Genomic DNA, 19,374 nt, shown 5'->3' with positions numbered 1-19,374 from the left:
AAGATGAAGAAACACTGTTCCCCTCCTTCAACCATAAGTCGGGGTCCCCTGAGAAAAGGCATCGGCCTCAAGTTGCTTCAGCCCACGTGTTCCTCATCATTTGAAAACTGCCTTTGGGCAAAAGGAAATGGATTACTTTTTAAAAGTAGAGTTTAGAGGACTTATGTTTTCAAACATTTTCCAAATTTAATCAGTATCTGTTGACTCCCTCTTGGGAAAAGTGAGTTACACAGCACATCCGCAGCGCCCAACTCTCCATTTTGCTGTTATTTTTACAGCATAGTTGTCTGTAACAATTATATTCTGTAACCATAACTTGAAAAGTTGTTTTGTCTGAATTCTATATTTAAATAGATTCCCATCCCCCACAAGATTTCTCCTTTCCTGAGGCTCTGAGTCATCCTGGAGGGCTGGTTCTGTCAGTTGAGGAGACTGCCTGAGGGCTTGCTCTGGTTTAACATTTGATGGTGGAGGAGGCATGGAGTAGAGGAGGTGGGGAGAGGGACTGGCCAGCCTCGACCCCTGCCACTCATCCTGGACTCCAGGCAGTCCTGGCCTGGGCAGGGTCACTGCAGGCATCCACTCCCCTGCATTTTGCTGTGGCACCATCGACCCCTTCTGCAGCTGCCATGGGAGCCTGGGGCGGGGGTGGCACTTGGGTCCCCAGTGAGGGGGCCTGGTTGACTAGGTGGCCCCTGGAGGCTGGGTGGGGGCACAGGAAGGGTGCACCTCCCTCCGGGGGCTCAAGCGGCCTGTGGTGCCTGTCATTTGCCAGGAGGGTGGGAAGCCACTGCCAAGCCAGGCAGGGAGCTCATACACTGGATCCGGAGGTGTTAAGCTTTTCTTATTTTTTAAATTTTGAAACATTTCAAACTCCCATAAAAGTTGAAGGAACATGCAGGCAACACCACATATCCCTCACCTAGATTCACCCTCCCTCTCCCTCCTAGTCCTGCCGCTTTCTTGCCTCATCACTTCTTGAGGACCTTAATGTCTGCTACACAGGGCCTAGTGGTAAACAGGTCACAACCCCAGCCTCCCAGAGGTAGACAGGAGACACAGGACTTCCTGCTGATGAGTCCATGAAATCTGGGGCTAAGGGCTGCCCAGGAGAGGACCAGGAGCTCCTCAGCATATGACAGGTGCCTGAGGAAGCCCCGTGGAGGGAGCTGAAAGGTGAAGAGGGCGGGCTTAGGAGGAGTGAGCCCAGACGGAGTAGGACAGGAAGGCCACGAGGCAGGAATGGTTGGCAGAGGCTACTGGCCCAGGGCCTTGAGGCCACAGGTGGGTTCCAGGCTCATCACGGGTAGTAGGAGGTTGGGACGGATTTATGCAGAGGAGGAATGTGATCAGTGTCGTTTTACAAAACTCCCTTGGTGCCCTGAGGAGAACAGACTGGAGGGGGTCCCAAGTGGGAGCGGAGAGGCTGGTGAGGGCACCACCACAGCCCGGGGGAGAGCAAAGGGAGGGGAGATGGGAGATTCTAGAAGGGGACTGAGAAGGGCTCAGTGTAGGCCTCTTTTGGGGGACAGTATTTGAGGGAAGACTGGCCTGCCCAGCCCGGGATGACAGTGCCATCCACCAGGAGGAGAATCCAAGGGGAGAAGGCAGCTGGGGGCAAGTGGCCTTCCAGTTCACACAGTTGGCATCCTGCTGGACGGGTGTGTTCCTGTTGGTCAAGAGTGGTTCCCACCAGTGTCAACGGAGCAGAAATCCCTCAGAAGTGGCAGATTGATACAAGTTCTGAGTCTCTGCACTCAGTGAGTGGGTGGGTGGGGGCATTAATTATGATGGGGATAAAAAGTAAATAGGATGACTACTGTACACTTATTTTTTAAATATTTATTTATTTGGCTGCACCAGGTCTTAGTTGCAGCACATGGGCCCCTTAGTTGTGGCATGAATGTGGGATCTAGTTCCCCAACCAGGGATAGAACCCGGGCTCCCTGCATTGGGAGCACAGCGTCTTATCCACTACGCCACCAGGGAAGTCCCTACACTTACTTTAAAAAAATATCTTGCATTGGTCTTTCCTTCAAGCTAAAAAACAAACAAAAAAAGGTAATTCATGTTCATGAAAATAAACAGAAAATACTGATTATGAAAAAATATTACAAAATCTACAATAATTCCACCATCTAGAGATAAGTCTATGATAAATATTTTTTATATTCAGAAAATTGGGGTGATAAAGTGCCTTTTTTTTTTTTTTTTTTTTTACCGCACTGCGTGGCTTGCGGGATTTTAGTTCTCGACCAGGGATCAAACCCCGACCCCGGCAGTGAAAGCACGGAGTCCTAACCACTGGACCACCAGGGAATTCCCTATTTTTTTCTTAATGTATTACAAATGTCTCTCCAGCGTCCATTTTACAACGTACCACTACAGGGGTGGATCATTTATCCAACCAGTCCTGATTGTTGGACGTATCCGTTGTTTCCAGGTTGGCAACAATCCTTTCAAAAGCCTTGGGTGAGATTCCTGCACACGGATTGGACACAGCCACTATCATTCCACCCGCGGCCCGTGAATACCCGGCTCTCAGGCATCCTTGCAAACATCCGGTAATATCATTAAGAAGAAAATATTTAAAAAAAGAAGAAGAAGAAGAAAATATTGATAACGCCCCCCGCTTCATCTTGTATGCACAACCTCTGCGTGCTTTTTCCTGGGGGTTGCATTTTCCTTGGTTAGCTTGGAGAGCTGGTCCAGGCACGCCCCCGTTCCCCCAGCCGCCGCCAGGCTCAGTGTGGCTGATTCTCCTGGAGGCCGGGAGGAGGCGCGCGCGGACGCCGTCAGGCCCAGCAGATTCCGGACGCCCACCCAGGCCCTTTGAGGCCCGGGCACCGGCTCTAACTTGCCTTCTGCAGGGGCCAGGGATGATTCCTCAGTGACAATCCGGCAGATGGCCGGCTATCCGAAGAACGCGGGTGAGATCCGTACTCCTCGTCATCCTCAGACACTCCAACACAAGTCGCAGCCCCTCCTCCTCCCAGTCTGATTGCCCCACAGCAAGTACCTCTTCTAAGAGCCCATGTGACTCATTGTTTATTATTATCTATTGCTTCTCCCCAACCCACCCCCCATAACGTAAGCTCAACGCCACCACGGCAGGGGTCTTTGTGGACTTGGGCTCCTAAGGTGCCCAGGGTGGAGACCTGGCAGGGGAGCGGGCGGAGAGGCGCAGGGTGCGGATGGGGTACGGCACTCGGAGCCCAGGCAGGGGCAGAGGTGCGGGGATCCAGAGCGCGCAGTCGGAGTTGGGCGGAGCGTAGGTGCGAGAGGAAGGCGCGGAGGATGAGGCAGTGGGAGGCGGAGGACTGAAAACAAGGATGGGAAAGGGGGCGGGAGAACGCGGGAAGGAGGTGATTCGACGGAGGATGCGGAGAACGTGGAAATGCGGAGCGGGCGGGGGACCAGGGCAGGAGGGCCCCATGGGACCTGAACCTGCATCTGCCTGGAGCCCAGGGGCAGGGGGGCGGCGGGGACTTCCAGCAGCAGCTTTAGAGCGAGAGGAGGAAGGCGGAGGGGAGGGGTGTCAGGGTAGTGGCGTTTTCTAGAGAGGAGCAGCGTCTTCACTCTGCCAACTGGGAGACTGGGGGCTCCGGCTGGGCAAAGGAGGGCGGGCGGAGGGAGGAGTCCGCGGGGCTGCGGAGGGTCGCGGTGAGCGGAGGGCCCGGGGCGCCCTGCAGGAGGGGAGGCGGGGGCGTCGTCGCGCCTGGGCAGGCGAGAGGCAGGGAGGGTGTCCGCTCGGAGGATGCTGGGCCGCTCCGGTCGCCACCCGCCAAGTGTCCAGGAAAGCAGTCCCCAGGCCCCGCAGCTCCCTGCGCCAGAACAATCCCGGTCCCCACCGCGCAGGGTGATCAGAGAATAAGTGTGCAGTGATTGTGCGCTGTGAGTGGGGGCTGGACCTATGGGCGAGGGCTGGATAGATGGGCAAGGGTTGGACCAGTGCAGAAAAAGATGCTTTCCCCGCACGGAATCCCCTCAAAGGGGCAGATTTTTTTTTTCTGACGTTTTATTTTGACATAATTTCACACCTACAGAAAAACTGCAAGTGTACAAAGCATGCCCATATACTTTTCACCCAGGTTCCCCAAAAGTTAGGAATAAAGCCAGCCACAGCAGCAATAGTGAAATTTAGAAACGTGTCCACAACTGCTGAGCCCGCGTTCCGCAACTACTGAAGCCCACGCTCCTAGAGCCCGTGTTCCGCAACAAGAGAAGTCACCACGATGAGAAGCCCGCACACCACAATGAAGCGTGGCCCTCACTCGCCATAACTAGAGAAAGCCCTCACGCAGCAACGAAGACCCAACGCAGCCAAAACTAAATTAATTAATTTAAAAAATGCTTAAAAATTTTTTTTCTTCAAATTGAGTTGGAGGATTCTTCTGGTTAGAAAATCTATATCAGATCATGTGATCTGAAAAACGTTTAAATGTTTCCCCTGAATTTATATGATGTATTATGATGGAAAAAAATGAGATCTGGGCATCTTATAAAATACATTTGCCTGTAAAAAAAAGAAACTAGTGTCTAATAGGAAAATAACTAAACTATGTAGCCAGCCATATGTAAATACGGTTATAATATGGGGGCGGTAAGTTTTATAATATACAGTTAGGTGGAAAAAGCAGGAATACTTGAAAATAATTGCCATGGAGTGTGTTTGCAATGATGTAAAATTTAAAAGAAGATTCATTTTCAAAAAGATTGACAAGAAAGATGACAACTGGAAACTCAAGAGACCCAAAACGAAAGGGAAAGAACGAAGTTGGAGAATTCACACTCTCTGATTCCAAAACTTACTGCAAACCAACAGTAATTGAGTCAATGTAGTGCTGGCACAAAATAAACACAGACCCATGGATAGAATTGAGAGTCCAGAAATAAACCCTCACATTTATGGTTAATTGTTTTTCAACAGGGGAGCCAAAATAATCACAGAGAGGAATTAACAGTCTTTTCAACAAATGGCACAACTCAGATATCCGTATGCAAAAGAATGAAATCAGAGCCCTACTTTGCCCATAAAAACAAACAAACAAACAACTCAAAATGGGTCTAAGTCCCAAATGTAAGAACTAAACTATAAAACTTTTTAGAATACATACAGGTAAATCTTTGTGAACTTGGATTAGGCAGTGGTTTCTTAGATGTGACATCAAAAGCACAAGCAACAAAAGAAAAAACAGATAAATTGGACATCATCAAAATTAAGAACTTTTGTGCTTCAAAGGACACCATCTTAACTGGGAGCAATAAAGTGAAAAGACAACCCACAGAATGGGAGAAAGATTTTGTAAATCATATATCTGACAATGGAAGTGTATCTAGAATATAAATATAAAGAATTTTTAGGCTTAATAATAAAATGACAACTCAATTTTAAAATGGGCAAAGGATCTGAATAGACATTTCTCCAAAGAAGATAGGCAAATGTCAAATAAGCCCTTGAGAAGAGGATCAACATCATTAGCTATCAGGGAAATGCAAATCAAAACCACAATGAAAAGCCACTTCATATCCATTAGCATGGTTGTAATCAGAAAGACAGATAATAACAACTGTTGACAGGGATGTGGAGAAATTGGAACCCTCACACACTGCTGGTGGGAATGTAAAATAGAGTAGACCCTGTGGAAGACAATCTAGTAATTCCTCAAACGGTTAAACATCGACCCAGCAAATCCAATTCCAGGTGTATACCCAAAAGAATTGAAAACATCTGTCCACACAAATTTGCACATAATGTTCACAGAAGTATTAGTCATAGTAGCCAAAAAGTGGAAACAATGCAAACGTCAGTCAACAGATGAATGGATAAACAAATTGGGGTATATCCATACAGTGCAATACTATTTGACGATAAAAATAATGAAATACTACTGGCATGCTACAACATGGATGGACTCTGAAAACACTAGGCTAAGTGAAAGAAGCCACACACAAAAGATATATGATTGTATGATTCCATTTAAATGAAATGTCCAGAATATGCAAATCTATAGAGACAGAAAGATTAATAGTTGCTTAGTGTGGGAGGATGGGGGACTTGGGGGTGATCGCTAAAGGTTTCTTTTGGAGTGATGAAATTGTTCTAAAACTGAGTGTGGTGATGTCCGCATCTCTGTGAATCTATTAAAAACCATTCAATTGGTACACTTTAAATGGGTGAACTGTATGGTATGTGAGTTATATCCAATAAATCTGTTACCAAAAGATACAATAATAAACCCTTTATGTGTTAGCATAACATATTTTTATGAAAATCACTATATTTTCCAAATCAAAGAAATTTTATAAGAATGGCGTTGTTCTTTTTTTTTTTTTTTTTTTTTGCAAATCTCTTTAATGTAGGCTTAATGGAGGACTACAGGTTCTCATCTGTGCTTTGGCATTCAACCTGTTACACGTCATGTAACCTTTGGAATATCCCACAGGGACTTCCAGGAACCCCAGACTACACTTTGAGGACCATTTGCCTACTGTAAAATTCATATTTTTCCTCTTGTAATTAATAAATGTATTGTGGGGAAATATGTACTTTGGGAATATGTAAATACTAGTTCCTTGTTAAACTTCCACCCTCCGGTCTTAGCGGCCATTGATAATTTTTGCCCGAATCAATTATTACTTACGATGGTCGCCAAAGGGTGATTTTCCGCATCCTTCCTTCTGCATTTATTAGCTGGCATTCTACTGTAAGAGCTTTCCCATCTCCCCATTTACTTACTTACATCACTATCGATCATGGCTTCTTATTTTACTCAGTTATAATCTGTTATTATCATTATTTAGTTTGAATCAAATTGACCCAGCTTTGGGGTAGGTCATTTTAAAGTATCTGTGAAGTCCACAGGAAATTTCCTTCCGCTGGCTAACGAAAGTGACGGGCCTAATGATGCATTTAAATGACCGCTTCCGTAGTAAGTCAGAAAGAGAAAAACAAATATCGTATATTAACGCATATACGTGGAACCTAGAAAAATGGCACAGATGAAACGGTTTGCCCGGCAGAAATAGAGACATAGGTGTCGAGAACAAACGTATGGACACTAAGGGGAGGAAGTGGCAGAGGGGTGGTGGAGTGGTGGTGGTGAGATGAATTGGGAGATTGGGATTGACATATATACACTAATATGTATAAAACAGATAACTAATAAGAACCTGCTGTATAAAAAATAAATAAAATTTAAAAAAAATTTTAATGACCGCTTCCGGGCTTCCCTGGTGGCGCAGTGGTTGAGGGTCCGCCTGCCGATGCAGGGGACACGGGTTCGTGCCCCGGTCCGGGAAGATCCCACATGCCGCGGAGCGGCTAGGCTCGTGAGCCACGGCTGCTGAGCCCGTGCGTCCGGAGCCTATGCTCCGCAACGGGAGAGGCCACAACAGTGAGAGGCCCGCGTACCGTAAAAAAAAAAAAAAAAAGACCGCTTCCGCTCAGTGAGCTCAGACTCAAATCCTGGATCAGGTCTGGGGTTCTCAAGCCCCCCAAATCTCTTCTTCTCTGAGGGTCCACCGCCCCGGAGGCGACCCCCCCACCCCCGCCGTCCAAGCCTCAGGTCAGATCAAAGCTCGGTCCCCGGCTGCCGCAGCCCAATCCTGGGCTTGCCCCGCCTCTTTCTCCAGCCCTGGCCCCGCCTCCCAGCGCCGATTGGTCCGGCCGCCAGCTAGGCACCGCGCACGGAAGACCCGGAGAAGTGGGGTTTGCCCAAAGAATGGGCTCCCCGAGGCCCCGCTGCGCATGCTTGCTAGGAACCCTCTAGTGCGCTCCTAGAGGCCGGCTCCCCCGCGGGGCGGTGCGCGCTCCCTACGGCCAGCGGGGCAGCGCGCGCGGCACGGAGCTCGCTCCCGAGAGGGCAGGTGGGGGCGGGGAGTGGGCACCCGGGTTGCGGTGGCCGGAGGGGCCTGGGCCGCGAGGTCGGCGCCTGTGGCTGCGGCGGCCCGAGGCCAGAGGACCCGCCGCGGCTCGGTCTCCGGAGAGGGAGGGCCCCGCTGCCGTCGCCGCCCGGCCGGTGCCCGGTGAGGACGGGCCCCAGCGGGTCAGGGAGGGTCTCGGGTCACTCGGCGTGGCCGCGCCCCCAGCCGGGCTCTCCCGGGGGTCCCCAGGACTGCTGATGCTGCGGAGGGGGGTGTCCCCGGACTCTGCATCTCGGCGCTCAGGCCGCCTCCTTGTCCTTCACCTGCAATTCGCAGCCTCCCTTCTCCTCGTTCCTCCTCACCCCCCTCCACCCACCCGACCCCGGGACTGAGCCCTCACACCCCAAGTCAGGGAGCCCCACATGGGTTTGCCTTTCCTTTACCGTGTCCGCCCCACCCAGTACTGCCCCCGCCCTGGCATTCACCCCAGCCCCATCCAGTCTTTGTGCCTCTGGAGGTCCCAGTGACCTTGCACTTTTTGCTGTCGTTACACCTACTTCCACTCCTGCATACCTAGATTACCTGTTGGGGCTTTCAAACTTTTTTGACTCAACCTACAGTGAGAAATATATTTTACACGCCTGTAGATGCAGATTACTGAGCGATAAGTTTAAAGGGAGATTTTTACCCCAATCTCACATGACGCAGCCAGATCTACTCTACGTGGGTTCTAATTCCAACCTATCCTATCCTGTCCTGTCCTGTCCTATTCTATTCTATTCTGTTCTGTTCTTTCCATTCCAAAAGTCTGTTGCTAACCCATTAAACTGATTTCAGGACCTAAAGAGTCTGACCACAGTTTGAAGCCCTTGCTTTAACGACCAGTCTTTTACTTCCGTTACCCCTTACCTTTGGAGGATGCAGAGGTCCAATAACAGATAATCATGTGTAAACTTAAATTCCAAAGAAAGGGTATATTTTTATTATTTTGACATTAATGCTTTTCGGGGCCAAAATCATCTCCAGGACTTGGTGCGATTCAGGCAGGTTTACCTTGTTCCTCTTCCCAAAAGCTCCTAGTCGGACTCGGGGAAGAGTTCGTATGTGGAGGCTAGATTATAGAGCGTTTATAATGGAGACGGACACTACTTTTATCGGAGAGGGAAATGTTTCAGCTTTAGGAACTCAGCACTGCGTAGGGAGAATCGGAACAGCTGGATGCCGGGCAGAAAAGCCATTTAGGAGGTGGTGGGTATCAAAGCCTTGAGGTAATGTGGGGTGGGAAGGCGTGGAAGATGGTGTGACCAGGTGCCCAGAGATGTGAGGACGAATTAGGCCTGATATGGGAGGCATGGAAATAGCCATGATTGTGCTCTAGGGGCGTTGGGGGATCTGGGGCTGGGAGTACTATTAGCTGGAATCTCCCTTTCTGTGTCCTCTGCCTCTAAGTTGCTTTGGAGCAGTGGTTCTCAAGCGACATGCAGCAATGTTGGTTGTCAGGATTTGGTGGCTGCTACTGGCATCTCGCAGGCAGAGGCCAGGGATGCTGCTAAACATCCTTCATTTCACAGGACAACCCCCCACAACAAAGAATTATCTGGTGCAAAATGTCAGTGGTGCCAAGGTTGAGAAGCCCTGCTTTGGAATAGAATTATTATTTTATTTTATTTTATTTATTTATTTTTGTCTGCCTTCGGTCTTCATTGCTGCGGGCGGGCTTTCTCTAGTTGTGGTGAGCGGGGGCTACTCTTTGTTGCGGTGCGTGGGCTTCTCATTGCAGTGGCTTCTCTTGTTTTGGAGCACTGGCTCTAGGCACACGGGTTCAGTAGTTGTGGCTTGCGGGCTCTAGAGCGCAGGCTCAGTAGTTGTGGCGCACGGGCTTAGTTGCTCCGCGGCATGTGGGATCTTCCTGGACCAGGGCTCAAACCCTGTCCCCTGCACTGGCAGGCAGATTCCTAACCACTGCGCCACCAGGAAAGTCCCTGGAATAGAATTCTTAATCTTTAGGGAGATCACTGCCACCTTCACCTCTCCCAGGACTAATGCCTGTATGCACACTCAGAGACTTTGCACATAATGGTAGGAGGGTCCATGAGCCAATCAGTGTGCACCTCTAATTTTCATAGCTTGCTGGGGGTGGGGGGCGGGGCAGCTTTTGGAATCATCCAGGAGCTTTTTCAAACATCAGGATATTCGCTCCTCCCCGTTCCACTATTCAGAACCTCTGCTGGGCCTGGACAAAGTACTCCTTGTTCTTACATGATGATTCACAGTTTATGGAAGAATTTCACATACAGTATCTCATTTGCCACTTTTCCTGTTTCACAGATGAAATCAGCCCAGAGAAGTGATGGGATTTGCCCCAGGTCTCCCACCCAGCAAGTCAGCGCTAACGACGGGTGTTGGCGGACAGTGATGGTGGTTCTCACTCTTGTGTATGAAGGTAATTCTGTTGATCCGCCATCAGCTGCTGAGCGAGGCTCTGCCTTTCAGGATCTTAGGGCTTGGACCCACTGGTGTCTGAGAGGCACCTAACAATTTGTAATATTGTGTGTGTCTTGGGTGTTGGGTTTATTTGAGCAGGCAGTCTGAGTATTGCACTCAGATTGCTCTGTACCTCAATTTTGGGGGAGGGGAAACAGCATAAGAGAATGACCAACTATAAACTGTGAGGCTCTCCTACTTTCCATTTACATGTGCCTGACTTAAAAATATTCTAGCCAACTCAATAAATCTTTACTGAGTAAAAATGGAATATTATGAAAAAACACATTAGGGCCCAAGTATTTACCTCAAAACAATGATCATCCAAAAATTAAAAAATACATTTAAATCCACCTAGAACAAATATATAAATTTATTGCAAATAGAAGTTTCATAAAATAATGCTCATTTCTGTTACACACAATGCAGATTGGTTATTTCCTATGTAATTTTTGAAATTGCTGCCTGGAACCCAAAGATTATAAGAGCAATGACCAGGGAGATTTGAAAAGCAGAGGCTTAGACCAAAACAAAGAAAATAAAACTCTTTCATACAGATACTAAATGAACACGTGTGTAAGCTTTTACTTAACTCATCAATCAAGGAAGCAGTAAGATCTTACAACCAGTTTGCAGGAGACTCCAAAAAAGATTCTGGAAGACTGTAGATTAGGAATATTGACATGAATGTGCAAATGGAGGCAAAACCAGAGAAGTTACTTACTTATCTGTATTTATTTACATGGCAAGAAAGAGAGAACGTGTCTACAGAATAGAACTATTTTACCTTGTTCCGTTATCTGTGCAGAGCTGCAGAAGTAGCTCAAAGGCAGCAACAGGCTAGAATCGTATAACCTGAAAGGCTGTGTTCTAGACAAAACCCAGTTCTCCATTGAAGCACGAATTTTCCCTATGGCCTCATAATCTCAATGAAAGATATTTTTTGCATGAAATAAGGCTGGTCCAGTAAGATTGGGCCTGATTATTTACATAGGTGCGGCAGGCATGCTAATTCACCTCGTAGGCCATCTTGAGTTTGTTTTGCTGGAAGTCTCTGTGAGGAACCTCAGATTGGATTTCTAAAAGTCTGGTATTTGTTATCCCAAGGTACTAAAGCCATGCCCAATGAGCTTTCTCCCCCAGATTTCACCTGTACTACTTAAAATTTGGACAAATTCCACTCTTCTTGAGGTCCCCAAAATATCTTAAGGTGTCTGAAACTTGTTAAATTGTTATTAAAGGATCATTTAAAAAGATGCAATCATGACTCTCCCACCGATATAAAATAAACAAATGTTAATGATTCTGTTTAATGCATTAATGAGGGAACCTGTACAATGTGACAGATTAAACGAGGTAATGTATGTGAAACACTTCATGTGTTGCCCTGCATAAAGAAAACCTCAAATCCTTATTAAGTTGGTCACTTAGCCTCTGGCCACCTAACCTCAAGGGCATCTATTCCAGTGTTTCTCAAAGCCAAGTCCATGATCCACCAGAACCAGGGTCTCAGGGGGTACTTGTTAAAAATCCAGATTCTTGAATTTTGCTCCAGACTCACCATCAGAATTTTGGATGGGAAATCCAGGCATCTGATTTTTTTTTTTTAATATCAGAGAAAGGGTTATTGCAGGGCCAAGCAAGGAGAATGGGTGGCTTGTGCTCAAAACCCCCAAACTTCTGATGATTTTCAGGGAAAAGTTTTTATAGGCAAAATTTGGGGTGAGGCTGCAGGGTATGTGATTTTCTTCTGGTTGATTGGTGGGGAGGTAACAGGGAGGGGCTCCAGGAATCCTGTGCTCTAAGCATCTGCATTTTTACCAAGTGCCCCGAGTAATTCTTATGGAGACCAGAATTACGTATACAAATAATTGAAATAAAAGCTTCATGAAAACTGTACTTAACCTCAGTATATGGGTGCACTCTTTCTGTTCTGTTTTATTTTTCAAGCGCTGCTTTTAAGCAGGTTTCTCAACCTTGACCCTGATGCTATTTTAGACCAAATCCTTCCTGGGGAGAGTGGGGGTGGGGGGCTGCCCTGGGCACTGTGGGATGTTGAGCAGCATCCTTGGCTCCCACCTACCAGATGCCAGTAGCCTGCCCCACCCCCTAGTTATGACAACCAAAAATGTCTCCTGACCTGGCCAGATGTCACCTGGTGGGCAGATCACCATGACTAAGAACCACCAGTCTTAACCTACTGCGTTGATTCCTATGGGTTGGAATCCTCAAATTGAAAAGAACCATTTTAACTTATATTAAGAGTTTAGGCCCTGAAAACAGACACAGGAGTTTTGAATGCTGACTCTGTCCTTTAGTGGCCTGGCTCTCGGTCACAGGAATCTAAGAGTGAGCCTTAGTTTCCTCCTCTGTGAATGAAACAACAGCAGGCCTAATGGATGAGGGTATTTGGGAGATAAAATGGAATAAAGCATGCAAAGCCCTCGCCTAGTGCCAGGCACCTCATTGGTATTTGGTGAACATGAAATGTGTGATCACAGTCCTTCGGACTCTTGAAGCATGTGTGATCAGAAACCATCTGGGAAAACAGAAACTACCGTAAGGTTTCACTGGGAATTTCATTGCTCTCCCTGGTGGTGGAAGAGCTGAGAAGACACATGGGACATGGTGAGCGACCCAGGGATTAGCAGTGGTGGGATGCCACCCCCACAGCGAGGCCCGGCAGAGCAGCCAGGGTGGCAGGCGGGACCCAGCAGAGCTGGAGCAGCCACCCCAGGCAGGTCGCTTCAGGGACACCCTCCAGTCTCCCATGGTGCCTCCGGTTGGCCAGATCAGCTGGAAGCCACAGTGCTAAGCCATAACATAGCTGGTTTGTAGGGCTGATCAATGCAGCTCTGAAGGCCTGACTCTCACTACCCGTATGGTCCTGGGCCACTCGCTTCAGGCCCGAGCCTCAGTTTCCCCAGAAACAGAGCGGGGATGATGGTGAAGGGAGATTGTTGGGTCCCCATACTTGAGGTACACGTGATGTTATAGGATTTTTGTTCCTGGCTCAGGTGCCAGCTTGAGGACCAACCACATGGCTCTGGGTCAGAGAGTATCCCTTTTGTGTCCCCTCCTCTCCTCCCCCACCCTTCCACCCAGGAGGCCTATGGGTCATTTATTTTCTCTGTCAACTTCCATTGTGTCTGTAAGTTTGAAACTTGGGTTTTCAAAATCCTTTTATTTTGAGTTAATTTTAGACTTTTTTAAAAATTGCAAAAAAAAGTACAAAGAATTTTCCTATACTCATCACCCAGTCTCCCTGAATGTCAGCATCTTACCTAACATTGTGCAGTGAGCAAATCTGGGAAATCCACGTTGGTACAAAACCATTAACCTAAACTATTGACAGTATGCAAATTTCACCAGCTTTTCCCCTAATGTCCTTTTTCTTTTCTGAAATCCCATGTTGCATTTTGTCCTTGTGTCTCCTTAGTCTCCTCCAGTCTGTGACAGGCCCTCAGCCTTTCCTTGTCCAAGATGACCTTGACACTTTCAAAGTGTCCTGGTCAGTTTTGTAGAATGTCCCTCCATGTGGCTTGGGGGTGCCACATGGGGGTGTGCGTTCTGGGCAGGAATATCACAGAGGTGATGCTGTGCCCTCCTTGGTGCATCTTATCAAGGAGGTCATGGTGTTGATGTGTTTTATTACTGGTGAAGTTGACCTTGAGCACTTAAGGCTGTGTATGCGAGATTTCTCCCCTGTCAAGTCATTATCTTTCCCTTTGTGGTTAATAAATATCTTGGGGGAAAGGTCTTTGAGGCCATGCAAGGCCCACAACACAGACTGCAAGGTACTTGATTTTCACTTGTTTTTTTGTCCCATTATCTATATTACTCTTTTTTTTTTTAATTTCTTTGGATTTTATTTTATTTTAATTTTTTTTGGTGGTACACGGACCTCTCACTGCTGTGGCCTCTCCTGTTGCGGAGCACAGGCTCTGGACGCGCAGGCTCAGCGGCCATGGCTCACGGGCCCAGCCGCTCCACAGAACGTGGGATCTTCCCGGACCGGGGCATGAACCCGTGTCCCCTGCATCGGCAGGCGGACCCCCAATCACTGTGCCACCAGGGAAGCCCTGGATTTTATTTTATTATTTTATTTTATTTTTTGGCTGCACTGTGCAGCATGTGGGATCTGAGTTCCCTTACCAGGGATCAAACCCATGCCCCCCTGCATCGGAAGGGTGGAGTCTTAACCATTGGACCATCAGGGAAGTCCCCTGTCTATATTACTCTTTATTTTCCTGTATGACACATCTTGCATAGGACTGGAATCCCTACTTTTCCTGAGAGTTATGGAGTTAAAGAAAAAAATTACCAAGCAAGGAGATGCAGCTTATCTTTAAAGTGTTTACTATTTTCCCACTGTAAAGTGTTCATGCACCTTGTAAACAATTTTGAGAAAACAGAAGAAATTTAAGGGAAAAAATTAATTGCTTTCCTTACTAGTTTTAACATTTTGAGATATTTCCTCCCAGTTATTTAAGGTTTTTTTAAAGTCACAAATACATACAATAAAGTTAGTCGATAAACAACAAATGTGACCAGACTTGAGACTTGAGTTGAGACAGAAGAAATGAAGTGGATTGAGGTCTAGAGGCAGTGTCATGGTCTAAGGAATATTTTGGTTTTTTTTTTTTTAAACCTTAGCTTAGAAAACATAGTCTTCGCCGATATGTTAACTGGATTTTGCTTTCTACGTAATATATTTTGTAAATACAAACGTTTTCAGAAGTCTTCCTGAATTATTTGTCTGATATGGAAAAACTCCCAAATTCTAGTTTTTAAACGTTGTGGTACATCTAATTCTACCAGGGATGCTTTACGTGCATTTCAAGGAGCAAGATTGCCATCTTGTGGTCATCTTTTGGTATTACTGAGGATTTAGATTTGTGTTCATGTTAGGGGCCTGCGTTAGGTAATGCTTTGGTCCTTCACAAGGGCTCCATCTGGTCTGCAGGTGCGGGCTTCCCACTCTAAAGAGGAATAAAATAGCAAACATGTTGAACACATGTGTGTGCAACAGAAAATTACGTGTATATTAAAGGCACTAATACAAGAATGGAAACAGCTGTGCATTTGAGTGGCAGGCTCGTGGGTGATTTATGAGTGTCAGTTCTCAACATTTTAAAATGTTTTTTATGTAGTTTTTACAATATGATCTTAGCAACTTACAAAATATCTCAGTATATAGTCCATGCCACCCCTCTCCTTTGGTGAGGAAACCAGGCCCAGGAGTGAGAAGCCTGTTTCTGATGGAGAAAACTGTTTTTTATCCAAGTGACCCTGGGGACATGAGTCATACCTATGAGGATTTTTTGTTTGTTTGTTTGTTTGAGATCTTAGTTCCCTGATCAGGGATTGAGCCTGGACCCTGGCAGTGAAAGCACCAAGTCTTTTAACCACTGGACCACCGGGGGATTCCCTATAAGGTTTTTTTGGGTTTTTTTTTTGCGGTACGCGGGCCTCTCACTGCTGTGGCCTCTCCTGTTGCGGAGCACAGGCTCTGGATGCGCAGGCTCAGCGGCCATGGCTCACGGGCCCAGCCGCTCCGCGACATGTGGGATCTTCCCGGACCAGGGCACGAACCCGTGTCCCCTGCATCGGCAGGCGGACTCTCAACCACTGCGCCACCAGGGAAGCCCTTATAAGGTTTTTTTAAAACAACCTTATTAAGATATGATTCACATAGCATACAATTCCCCCAACTAAAGTGTATAATTCAATGTTTTATTGTATTCACAGCCAATTTTATAACATTTTCATTACCCCAAGAAGAAACTCCACACGCCTTAGTATCACTCCCTAATCTCCTCCTCCCTCCCCTCCAGCCCCTGATAACCACTAATCTACTTTCTGTCCCTATGGATTTGCCTCTACTGGACATCTCACTTAAATGGAATTATACCACATGCTGACTTTAGTGTCTGGCACCTTTCACCGAGCCGCACTGTCTTCAAGGTTCATCCACATGGTAACATGTATCAGAACTTCATTCATTTTTATGGCTGAATAAATTCCACTGCATGGATAGACCACATACAGGCCAGAGCAGGTACTTCAGAGGGAAACACGGATTATGGATTGACCCAGCAGGTGCTGATCCTGCACGGTGGCCCAACAGGAGAGTGGTGTCTGCAGAGTTGGGGGGCAGCTGCCAGGCGGCCTGGGTGAGAAGGAAGGGGTATGGACTGTTCCTGCAAAGCCTAACTTTTGAGGGAAGGAGAGAGTCTTGTGAGGTTTTGTTTTAGGATATAGGAGACCTAAGAAGATTAGGACCTGAGAACCCTAAATGCAAAGACCCAGAGGAGGCAGAGAGGTTTGGAGACCAGAGAGAGCAGGATATGAATGATGGAGAAAGGGCCCCCGGGGGGTGGAGTGCCAAGGGGACTGGACGGGACACTTCATTTACCAAATCAGGATAAAAATTGTATGCTGTCTTTATCCAGGCAGTGATGATGAGTCATTAGAGCTTAGGCAGCATCCATCCTCAGTGGATAAATTGTGAAAGAGAGAGAAATTGTAAAATTCAGAATCATGGAGGGATAACTTTAGTTAATCAGAAATCTGCATTGTATGGAGAACCTCATTCACCAGTATGGTAGGTGGAGCATTACTATGTATGGTTTGTTATAGTTGGGTTTTTTTGGGTTTTTTTGTTTTTGTTTTTTTGCGTGTCTGTTAAAATATACCTTACAAAAATGTACTAGTTTGATCATTTTTTTAAAAAAATTTTGGAGTATAGTTCCTTTACAATATTGTGTTAGTTTCTACTGTACAGCAAAGTGAATCAACTATACGTATACATATATCCCCTCTTCTTTGGATTTCCTTTCCATTTAGGTCACCACAGAGCACTGAGTAGAGTTCCCTGAGCTATACAGTAGGTGCTCATTAGTTATCTATTTTATACATAGTATCAATAGTGTATATATGTCAATCCCAATCCCCCAATTCATCCCAACCCCCACTTTAATCATTTTTAAGTGTACAGTTCAGTGACATTAAATACATTTGCACTGTTGTGCAACCATCACCACCATCCATCTCCAGATCTTTTTCATCTTCCCAAACTGAAACGCTCCCCACTAAACACTAACTCCCCATTTCCACTCCCCCCAGCCCCTGGCAACTACCATTTGACTTTCTGTTTCTATGAATTTGACTACTCTAGGTACAACATATACGTGGAATCATACAGCATTTGTCCTTTTATGTCTGGCTTATTTCATGTTACAGACTTTTTAAATAAGTAATTCTCATTTGCTATCCTCTATACTTAATATTTTTATTCCTTTCACTGGGTTACCAGCCCTTTAAATGTGATAATCTGAGGGATTTAAAATTTGTGTAGCATGGCCCCTAGAGTTCAAGCGTTCAAAAGCACTTTGATATTGGATATTTCACAACCATTAGTATTAATTCATCTGTCAAAAAGCCAAAACTGACTAGGTTCAGTCACTTGCCAAGAATATCAGTTACTGCTGCATAACAAATGAGCCCTGATCTTATTGGCTTAAAATAACAGTAGTTTATTATTGATCAGGGTTCCATGGGGTGCCTGGGCTTGTTTCCCCAGGCTCCTTCTTGTGGCTACACAGAGCTAGAGGGTCTGCTGGACTGGACACTGGAAATGGCCTCCCTCCATGCCTGGCAGTGCCTCCATCCCTTGCATGTGGCCCTTCATACAGCTTCCTTCTCTGGCAGTCTCAGGGCCCCTGTCCATGAGGGTGAGGGCATCCAAACCCCCACAGCGAGCTTCTGCCACTCTCTATTGGCTACGGCAAGTGACCAATGTGGGCTGGAGACCAGTCCAGATTCAAGACGACATGGCAAAGGGGCCTGCATACCTTATGGGAGGATCTGTGGTCATTAAACAGTCTACACTTTAAGGCCCTTTAATGGTTGAGAATGGGAACCGTCAATCGAATCGAAATTCAAGCCCACTGGCAAGGAGCCAAGCCTATCCACAGTCTGTAGTCAGCCACAGTTCAAGGTCTTTTGTTGCGCTGGAACTTGTTCCATATCCTTTGAGGTACAGAGATTTTAGTTGAGAGAATTACACTGACTCGGGGTACACATGACTCTGGGTACAGTTTCACGGGAATGTGGGTGTTCTCTGTCATGCCAACCCCCAGTGGCCTGAAGGAGGCCGGGCTTCGGCATCTGATCGCTTGAGACTGAGGCCATTGGTGTGTCGGGGTCCCTGCAGCCTCAACTCCTGTCCCTCTGCACGGCGGGGACCAACCGCATGGTCCTGTAGGAACATGCATGCTGGGTGGACAGTGACCGCAACGTTTTGGGGGCTTGAGTTGTCTGAAAGGCCTGTGGAAGGGAGGGCCAGTTTCTCTGCGCCCTCTCGCCCCGTTGAGGAGAGGACGCCCGGTGGAGACCAAGTTCATTCGCCCGGCAACCCGGAGCGCGCAAGCCCCGGAGGCGGGCTGCCGGCGGAGGGACGTGGGCAGAGACCAATCAGCGAGCGGGGGCGGGGGGCGTGGCTTCCCGCGTAACCCTTTCCCGCCCGAGCGGCTCTGCACGCGGAGGCGCCGGCGCTGTCTTGCTGCGGCCGGTCCCCATGTACCCGCAAGTCCCCAGTACCACTACATCGCCCTGTGGGGCGGGATGGGCAGAGCGGGGAGGACTGCACAGGAGGAGCAGGGGTTGGCTTGTCCGGGGGCCGGAGGAGGATGACGCTGGAGGACAGACCTGGCCGGGTACTCCCAGTCCTGTGTCCCGTTACCTGTTATCCGGATTTCCTAGAGTCTCGCCCCTCAGGACAGGGCTTTGGTGCTGCCCGGGGCTGGGCGTGCAGGCGGTTTGGGAGAGGTTGTAGGGGACACGGCGCCCCCTGCACCTTCGGCCTTGGCTCCGTCTCCACGGGGACCCAGGAGCCCCGCGCTTGGGCTGACAGGCCTTGGGGAACTGAATGTGGGCCCCAGACCAGGAAATGGCGGAGCAGGAATGGGGGACCCAGGTATTAGAACCGTAGAGCTTGGGATGGGGATGACAGCTCACAGG

The 19,374-nt window shown here is 47.6% G+C and overlaps 1 protein-coding gene across 10 annotated transcripts in view; it reads left to right on the top strand.

Annotated features, from left to right (window-relative positions):
• The first annotated feature begins 7,783 nt into the window (after nucleotides 1–7,783).
• The window catches only part of FLYWCH1 (FLYWCH-type zinc finger 1), a 29,801-nt gene continuing 18,210 nt past the window's right edge, over nucleotides 7,784–19,374 (top strand). For 4 of the 10 annotated variants that reach the window (XM_073792395.1, XM_033839733.2, XM_073792394.1 and 1 more), the window contains exon 1: nucleotides 7,785–8,028. The gene's annotated coding sequence lies outside the window, so the exon portion shown is untranslated. Of the gene's footprint in view, nucleotides 8,029–10,194; nucleotides 19,071–19,374 lie in introns of all 10 variants that reach the window. The other 6 variants (XM_073792392.1, XM_073792391.1, XM_073792393.1 and 3 more) reach the window with 4 other exon arrangements.

The sequence above is a fragment of the Tursiops truncatus genome, chromosome 15 (assembly GCF_011762595.2).
Source record: "Tursiops truncatus isolate mTurTru1 chromosome 15, mTurTru1.mat.Y, whole genome shotgun sequence".
Taxonomy (NCBI): Eukaryota; Metazoa; Chordata; class Mammalia; order Artiodactyla; family Delphinidae; genus Tursiops; species Tursiops truncatus.
This window is presented reverse-complemented; position numbering and strand designations above follow the sequence as displayed.